General features: G+C 41.4%; 1 pseudogene; it reads left to right on the plus strand.

Annotated features, from left to right (window-relative positions):
* The first annotated feature begins 622 nt into the window (after positions 1-622).
* Positions 623-5,484, plus strand: LOC137234975 (GATOR2 complex protein Wdr59-like; annotated as a pseudogene).
* Positions 5,485-7,443: the final 1,959 nt, after the last annotated feature.

The raw sequence follows: 7,443 nt of genomic DNA on the forward strand, positions 1-7,443 counted from the left end.
GAATTGTGACCGGGGCTGGTAGAGGCGTCTCACAGCTCACCGTCTGGGAATGGCGGTATTCACAAAACGCTATACCGACTACGTCAGAAATATTACTGGCCAGGCATGTTTTCAGATGTTTGCGCATATATAAATGATTGCGAAACTTGCAAAATCAACAAGACACAAAACGTTTTCAAGCTCAGAGAGCGACCTTTCCAACGTTTGTTAATTGATTTTATGGGTCCTTCTCCACGTTCTAGTGATCGTAATGTGTTTGCTTTGTGTGTTTAGACCATTTCTCGAAGTTGGTGTTCTTAAAGCCAATGAAAAGGGCAACTTCAGCTGAGGTAGTAAAGTTTTTAGAAAAAGATGTTTTTCATATTTTTGGCGAGCCCGAATATGTGCATTCGGACAATGGAGAACAGTTTGTTTCTGAGATGTTCGGTAACTTTTTAGAGAAATATGGCACAAAACATGTAAAAACCGCCTTCTACTCATCTCAGGGTAACGCTGCGGAGAGGGTAAACCGATCTGTCCTACAGGTCATTAGATCATTTATAAAAGAGAATCAGAAAATTGGGACAAATGTGTCAGTAATGCCGCATTTGCACTCCGCAGCATTACACATGCAGCCATCAACATGTCGCCGTACTACGCCACTTTCGGTATGCCTATGATACAGCATGCTGCATCATATGATCTATACCGAAAGCTGACAGCGGTAAAGGATATTGATTGTGAGGTAGAGGCTCCAATTAACAAACTGCAACTGATTAGGAATAAAATTATGAAAGAGCTGAAGTTGGCCCATGAAAGAAGCCAAAAATTATACGACACTAGAAGTAGAGATGTTAATATTGGACAAGTGGTATATCGCCGAAACTTTAAGCAAAGTTCACAAATGGACAATTATAATGCCAAGCTAACCCCGAAACAAATTATATGTATAGTTTTAAATGTAATCGGGAATTCGATGTAAGATCTTGGCGGCAGCAATGGGAAAAAGATCGGCGTATACCACGCTAAAGATATTTTTGCAAAATAGTTATGTTTTTTTTGTAGTGCTTTGTGCAATGTTTGGCCTGTGTTCTGTGTTATGTCTTGACGTAGTTTATTTATTTATTTATTGACGTATTTTATTTATTAACTTATTGACGTATATTCGGCCTGAGTGCGTCTGGAACCGACAGTGGGTAGGCGCACAAGGGTCGATCTCGGGAAGGTTCACTCAGAAAATACAATAAAAGGAAACACAAAGAGGATTTCCACCTTATAATATTGTATTTAATTAAATTGAACGGAAATGGACAATGCAAAAGGTGATGAGGGATATTTTACCTGTATAAAAAAGTACGGCGTTGATCCTTGGACGATGCGTATCGTTAGGCGGTTGGTCGAGAAAGAGGCCGGTTGTGCCGTTGATGGCAACCGCTAAGCCGCGAAAAAGTCCTCTGGTATTAAGGAGGGGAAAAGCCACACACACAACCACCCTTACGTATACGTGCATGGGTGCTGACAACCTGCACACACACACACATGCATGTCCATGAAACGCATGCATATGCATGCATGCACACAAATACGGCGTGAGTGTGGGTGGCTGGAAATTTTATTAAAACATTAGGGAGGGGCGCCGTCAATCAAGTGAACGTTAGGCATTGGGCCTAAACATGCCGCCCCCCTTGCGGTACGCAACCTCACAGTCCTCCAAGGATCACCGACGAAGAGGAAAAAATAAAAAACGTATAACTAACTTAACCTAACGACAGCCAGTCCGCTGGCTTGGCAGCACGCACGATGAGTTGCGTAGTGTGCGAGCATGTTTGCGGATGCCTCGGTCATTCGCCACTTGCCCGTCATGGTTAGAGGCCTGAGCCATGTTTGCCTAGAGCTAGGGATTGCAAAGAAAAGTAAAAAGATATACATGTTCATATTTCTTTTCGTTTAAAGAAAGACTACATTTATTTAAGAAAAACGTACTATTTAAATGTGTGAACTTAAATAAAATTAAAAAAAGTAAAAACTAAATCACCTTTAATGCATACTGGATCGGGTGGGTCCCCAAAAGTACCCACCCGAAGATCGTACTTTGCGCGAGCAGTGCAACAGGTGGACGACGGGATTATGGATGAGGGGCTGTCTCTCCATGCGTCCGAGTCGGCCTTTACTGAGGGTCCACAGATACCATCCAGGAGTAGAGCGGACTCCTATACAGGTCGAGCAAACACTAGGGAATCGGACCCACGGCCGTTCCAACCCATATTAGCGCACGAAAGACGAGAGGAAAGTGGAGCGGATTCACGGCCTTTCCGCCCACCCACGCAACGATACCTGCGAGCACCACGGAAAACGCGCGAGCGTAGATTGGCCCCTCGGCCGCGTTAGCTACGCGTTATTCGAAACTCGCACGGACACAACCGAGACGGTAGACTGGCCACCCGGCCGCGCCAGCTACCACAACACAGTTCCTTTAGGAACGGAATCACTCCGGCCCACACTACAGACGCCCAACCCTTCGCCCAATGGCTACTCTGGCGCCAACTGGAGTCGTGATGCATGTTCCCCCCGCCCTCCTCCTCCTCTTCTAAGACCAGCTGGTTCCAGCTCTTGGGTTGCTGTGGCTCCGTTGAAATATCTTCCATTGAAAGGTGCAGTGTGGTATGATGGTTGCTCCCACATATTCGGCACCAGCGCTTACTCGTGCAGTCTCTAGCGCGATGCACCATCGATAGACAATTTTGGCAGAAGTTAGCTCTGATAATTTCGCGCAGCCGTTGCAGCGGGACTTTGCGCGATAGATAGGAAAGGACCTGATCGGATTCTGCGCGCTGCATAGATGGCACGGCTTCGGGTAACGAGCGGCTTGGTGCTCGGTCCTCTAGCGTAGCGACGCGTAACGAGTCATTCTATTTAGAGAAGATGGAATAAATAAAGGGAACTCGATGATTTATTATGACTATGTCACGCGTTCGGTGGCGAGTAGGCCCTAATTTTATTATCGAGATTTGGGGAAAATCCAGCGGTAGCTGCCTAAAAACATATGCATCCATCGCATGTTCTGTGCATGGCCTCTTTAAATGCGCGCTATGTGTGTGGGTCTTTAGTGCCCTAATATTATTATTTTTGTGTCATCCGGTAGCGTTTTAGTTAGCCTCGGACACACTAGTGCTGCAGAAAAATGAGCATTTACGATTTTCGGTTCGCACATTTTGGTACCGAACTGGGGTTCTTTTGAGTCGCTGTTATTTGTGTTGTTGGTGCTAAAAACCAACAACTTTCCTGCCCGCCATTATATGCTATATAAAGAAAAATAAAAATTAAAAAAATGTTCGTTTTGGAAGAGGGGAGAGATTTATAAAATGTATAATTTTTTATTTGTTTGTATTTCCCTTCACTTATTTGTTCAATCGTTCCCCAAGTAGGCTTGGAGTCCTGTTTAATTGACAACCTTTAGCAAATGATACGGTTCCCGAAGCATATTTGGCTCCGATACCGAGTTGTGAGAAACGGGTTTTTGGGTACCCGTTTGCCTCCTTTTATGCATCCCTAATATAATGTACGTTTAAACTCGACATATATATGTACATGCGTTGATATAACTATATGGACAGTCAGTGCACGGACTTTACCGCATTGGTAGATTGACCAACCTTTTTGACCCATTTTTCATACCTGCTACTCCTACCACCAAACCCAAAAAAATCTAACACCATTTCAATATTTTCGCACTAAAACCAAATATTGTAATAATTTGATATTGAATTGTCGCGCACACCCAAAATAACAATAAGGGGTGATGCTGACCAAACCAATCACATTTTGAACATTTGTAAGCAGACTTCAAAGACAAGAAATAAAGTTGCTTATTAAATGAATGTAGTGAATGCGCACGCATATATTGTCCTGCTCTATTTTCATCAGTTTGTGTGCACAATTCTGAACGAAAATAAAGTTTAAAGTAAGAGAACATGTCGGTGGTTTTATGGCAGTATTTTGGCACATTGGAAAAACCTACCACTACCAACATTTTCATTATTTAGAGTCCGCGCACTGGTATAAGCATATCAACGGCAAAGGCAAAAAATGAAACAATACTCGCGAACGTTGATACATACCTATGTATATAACGTAAATTCCACAGAATTGAAGCAAACGGTAGATTGCTTCATTCTTTCCATTTTTTACGCTGGTTGGAGTACGATGTTCGGTGGTCATTGAGGACATGGTAAGTATTGTAAATTCTCGAATAATATAATCCGATATGAAAAAACACTACTATAATATAATATAATATAATATAAAATATTAATGATAAATATTTCTTTTATTCCATGTTATTAATTAATTTTCTTCTTATTTTCTAGGTGACTGGTTGTATAGGTCCAGGAGACGGTTTTGTGTCAGATTTCGTTCTGATTATTGGTATACCGGCATCGCAAAAAAGGTGACAACTGACGGCGCGCACCCCCATTTATGCATTGTATTAATGGATTTTCTTTCTTTTTTTCTTTGCAGGTTTTGGCCAAAAAAAAAAAAATTACGAAATCACATTTAAGGAAATGAAATATTTAACAACTCTAAATTATTGATAGCAGGACAGCTGATAAAACCTTAAATTGATATTCTCAATTATCAAACAAAAGCCAAATTCAGTGCATTTTGTACGTTTCCCAGTTCACCAACTGGAATATGCCACCCACATCAGATTCGATTAATGCTGCGAACAGCAGTGTCTGTAGATTATACTGGACAATGGGTTTTATTAGCTGGCTGAAGTCGTTTAGCGCTTAAACGTCTCGGACAAGATTACGGAGCATTACGAGAATTTCAACGTAATTCCAAATACGAAGTCTCCGGAGCGGAGTTTGCAGCATTACCCAATACAAGAATATTGTGCTATAGCGACTAGCGAACATATTGACGTTGTAACTTTGGGTGCTGCAGATATGCATCATTATCATTCATTACGCGGCCATACACGCATGGTTACTGATATTGATTGGCACAGCAAGAATAGTAATCTCCTAGTTAGTTGTTCAATTGATACATTCTCACATATATGGGATTTACGTGATCCACGCAAGCCCGCATTTTCATTGAGCGCAGTCTGTGTGTCCGGTGCTATGCAAGTTGGATTCAATCGTGTTTCAGGTAATTTGTTAGCAGCGGCACATGATGGTGATTTACGTATAGGGGACATGCGTAAGGGTTCTTGTCCTGTCCATTATATGACTGCGCATTTAAATAGGGCGTCATTTGCGTGAAACGTATTTGGATACAGCGAGTCAAGATGGCACAGTCAAGTATTTTGATATAAATTATCCACGACGTGCTGAAAAAATCATAACAATGTCTTCACCAGTTTGGCGTGCGCGTTATACACCTACTGGAAATGGTTTGGTGAGCATTGTTGTGCCGGCTTTAGGGCGTGGTGAAAATAGTTTACGACTATGGAGTAACAGCAAACAAACGGACATACCGATATCATACTTGATTTTGTAACATGAATTAGTAACATGATCTCGTCTAGAAGGTGCTTTAAGTGGAGCTTTGCATGATGCCTGCATTCACTATCCACGTACTCCGGGCGTTAAATTCAACGGTATTGGCCTCTTAGTTGCATTCGCCCAGGCACCAAATTCGAAGTATTTTGTTGGGAAATGTGCTTTATACCCATTTATCTACAAGATCGTATGAACTCCAAACATGCAAAGAACCGTTCATTACAAAAACCAACACAACCAACACCAATTGTACATATTTATGAAGCATGTAAACTATTGAATATCAATTGTGAAATTTCTAAGGAATTTTAATTGGACAAACGTGATTTGCGTGCAACATGCCACAATCGTCAAGTTTGTGAAACGCATAGTCGTTATGATTTGGTGACAATATGGACCCTCGCGTAATTAATAGCTACACGAAATATACCAAAACAACCGCGGCGTGTACAATTGCTGTTGACGTTTGAATCTAGTGTAAACGCACAAATAATGCATTATTAAAAGAAGAAAAATAAACAAAAAATTGGTAAAGTTCAATACAACAAACTTTGCAGTCCACCAGAGAAAATCGAATATATTATACATTATTTGACCTTCTCTGACTCCACCAAGTCTTTTAAAGTGGTAGAGCACAACAAAGTGAGTGCACGATCACGACGTCCGGGTATGGCTGGAAGCCAATCACCCAATGAGTGCGTACAAACCTAACAGATGCAAATAAGGAACAGCCAAAAATGTTTACATATGATGCCGCTCGTACGATGTGAGTGCATCACAAATTAATATTTATAATGAAGTCGTGTTCCCATTAGTAAGTTCAGTGCTTGAAGGATTTAATGGTTGTATATTTGCTTCCGGGCAAACTGGTACAGGTAAACACAAACGATGAAGGGTGTGCGTGGTCACGCAGAGCTTATGGGTATAATACCAAGAACATTTGAACAAATATGGTTGCACATCAGTTACGTAGTATGGCTACGCACATTGGATATCCCGATGAGATGTTGGATAATGCGAAATTGGAGGAGTATTATAAAAATTTGGAGATCGATCCAAATAAATATTTTGGGTCATTCCTCAGGATGAATGTCTTCGGTACAGATTACTAATTCAATAAGCTGCGCTTGCGAGTGAATAAAACGGATTGGATTCGTCATGCTCGGCCAGCGGTTGTAAATGCTGACTATTCGGCCATTGAGAATAGTATACAATTCCCTGCTGGTATTTTGCAAGGTCACTTCTTCAATGCTGCTTGTCCAAAGTATATGCATTATGGTGCTATTGGTTTTGTTATTGATCATGAAATAATACACGGCTTCGACGACCAGGGTTGTCGTTTCGATTTGCAGGGAAGCTTGATAGATAGGTGGGCGGTAAATACTGAGGAAGCCTACTTGGAGAAGGCCTCGTGTATTATTGGTCAGCATGGCAACTACACGGATGAGCAGACGGGCTTACGTCTTAATGGCATCAATCCTCAAGGTGAAAATATAGCCGACAGTGGAGGTGTCAATTTTATTATACTCAGTTGAGCAGAGCTCACAGAGTATATTAAGTTTGATTGGATAACGGTTGGTTGTACATATATAAAGGAATCGAGATAGATATAGACTTCCATATATCAAAATAATCAGGATCGAAAAAAAATTTGATTGAGCCATGTCCGTCCGTCCGTCCGTCCGTCCGTCCGTCCGTTAACACGATAACTTGAGTAAATTTTGAGGTATCTTGATAAAATTTGGTATGTAGGTTCCTGAGGACTCATCTCAGATCGCTATTTAAAATGAACGATATCGGACTATAACCACGCCCACTTTTTCGATATCGAAAATTTCGAAAAACCGAAAAAATGCGATAATTCATTGCCAAAGGTGGTTAAAGCGATGAAACTTGGTAGATGGGTTGACGTTATGACGCAGAATAGAAAATTAGTAAGATTTTGGACAATGGGCGT

Source organism: Eurosta solidaginis, chromosome X, assembly GCF_040869045.1.
Source record: "Eurosta solidaginis isolate ZX-2024a chromosome X, ASM4086904v1, whole genome shotgun sequence".
In the NCBI taxonomy this organism is placed as follows: domain Eukaryota; kingdom Metazoa; phylum Arthropoda; class Insecta; order Diptera; family Tephritidae; genus Eurosta; species Eurosta solidaginis.